The sequence below is a fragment of the Eimeria maxima genome, genomic scaffold (assembly GCF_000499605.1).
Source record: "Eimeria maxima Weybridge genomic scaffold, Emw_scaff539, whole genome shotgun sequence".
Classification (NCBI taxonomy): domain Eukaryota; phylum Apicomplexa; class Conoidasida; order Eucoccidiorida; family Eimeriidae; genus Eimeria; species Eimeria maxima.
In genome coordinates, this window is record NW_013563887.1 from 14,854 (window position 1) to 17,353 (window position 2,500).

The following is a 2,500-nucleotide window of genomic DNA, read 5'->3' on the forward strand; positions in this document are numbered from 1 at the left end:
ATTTTTTTTTTTTTTTTTTTCTTCTTTTTTTTCTTCTTCTTTTTCTTCTCCTTCTTCTTCTCCTTCTTCTTCTTCTTTATTATTATTATTTATATTTGTATGATGACGCCATTGCTGCAGCAGCAAAAAGAAGAACAGCAACAGCAGCAGCAGCAGCACAAGCAGCAGCAGCAGCAGCAGACGTAGAATATGCATATAATAGAGATAATAATTATTATTTTTCCCCTTTTTCTCTCCCTTTTCCTCAATCAATTAATATATATTTAATTAATTAATTTAATTAATTAATTAATGTATTTATTTATTTATTTATTGATTTATATTTACCTCTGCTACTACAAGAGAAACATCAGGATTAATTAGATCTACTTGCTCTTGACCATCAAAAAGAGGAGAAAAAAAATTCATTTTTTTTATTTTTTCTTCTTCTTTTATTTTTTTACCAAAAGAGGCAACAGAAAAAGAAAAAGTATTTTTTTTATTTATATATTTCTTGAATAATTCCTTCTTATCCTCTTTATTCATCTCTAATAATATATCCTCATACGTCTCTCCTGATGCCCATACCTGCAGCAGCAGCAGCAGCAACAGCAGCAACAGCAGCAACAGCAACAGCAGCAACAGCAGCAGCAGAAAGAATAAGAAAAAAATACCATTTTTTAGTGTTATTGCATCAAGAGAGAGAGAGGGAAAAAGAGAGAAAAATAAGTATTTATTTAATTACTATTATCCTTTTATTTATTTATTTATTTTGTTTATTTATTTATTTTATTTATTTATTTATTTATTTATTTACCTCTATAAAGGATTTAATAAGTGTAGATCTTTGCATAAGATTAATACAGAATTCATCATTAGGTACATTAATAAATATGAATTCTTCTTCTTGTTTATTATTATAATAATTATAATTATTTATTCCTTTTATTAAGGAATTATTATTATAATTATTATTATTATTTATTCCTTTTATTAAATAATTCGTATCTATTCCCTCTATTAAAGAAAGAGATTTTAATTCCTCTATACGCATAGCATTATATTCATTATGATGAAGAAACCAGCATAATACAATCATGGTTACTTCCTTCTTTTTCTTTTTTCTTCTTATTAAGGGAAAAAGGAAGAAAAAAAAGAATAAAAAAAGGAAGAAATAAAGATAAATTACCTTTATTTATATTCTTTTATTCAATAAAAAACAAAAAAAAATTCATAAAAAAAAGAAAAAAAGAAAAAAAGAAGAAAAAAAGAAATGAAGAAGAAGAATCTTCTTCAAATTAAAAAAAATGATTCAGGTGTACAGACACCTCAAGAAGAAGAAAAAAGAAAAAATTAAATTTTATTCGCCAAATTTATTCATTATTTATTTTATTATTCAATAATTATGCAGAAAAATTATCTAATTTTCTTCTCTTTATAAATAAGGTCCCTTTTATATGTGGTGGGGCCCCCATCTTCTGCTGCTGCTGCTGCTGCTGCTGCTGTTAATATTGCTGCTATTATTGTTGCTATTGTTATTTCTGCCTTCAATTTAATATAAAAAGGAAATAAAATTCAATTAAAATATTTAAATAAAATTAATTAATTAAATAAAAATAAATAAAATATTACTTATAAAGGGAGGAAGATTTCTTATGCATGCATACAGGGCCCCACGGTATAACACAGAAATCTCTTTTTCTTTATTTTCTTCCCTTTTCATCATTTCTTTCCTTTCTTTACTTGCTAATTCCTTTCATTTCTTTTTAGTTTATTTATTCCTCTAAATTAAATAAAGATGTTTAATTATCCTCCTTTATAGAACCCTGTTTCTCGGGTGTATCGACAGCTACTTTGCGGTGTATGCACAGAAAACAACACACAATAGATAATTTATTTATTTTATACAGAAAAATAAATAAATATTAATGTGTACAATTAAATTATTATATTTATACTTAATTAAATAAAAAACAATTAAAAGGAATGAAGAAAATATATATAGACAATTAATTATATAAAAAAGAGAAGGGGGGAGGGAGGAAATGTTTCCTTTTTATAAATTATATTTTTTCTTTTTTTTATTTTTTTATTTTTTCTTTTTATTTGCAAAAGGAACAAGAATAAATCCTCATATACACAGCATTTCTTCCTCTCCTTTTTCTCCTTTTTCTCCCTCTTTTTCTTCTTCCTTATCTAATAATAATAATAATACTAATAATAGTAATAATAAATCTTTTTCTTCCTTAAGTCTTCTTTTTATTAATCCATTAAGTAACTCTTTTTCTTCTTCTTCTTCTTCTTCTTCTCTTTCTTCTTCTTTTTCTTCTTCTTTTTCTTCTTCTTCTTTATTAAATAAAAGGAATTCTTCTTTTTATTCTCCGGTGTATAGGCACCTACAGGAGAAGAAACAACCATTAAATTATTTACGTCTAGCTGCAGCAAAAGAAGAAAAAGACGAAGAAAAAGACGAAGAAAAAAAAGAAGAAAAAAAAGAAGAAAATGATAAAGAAAGGGAAGA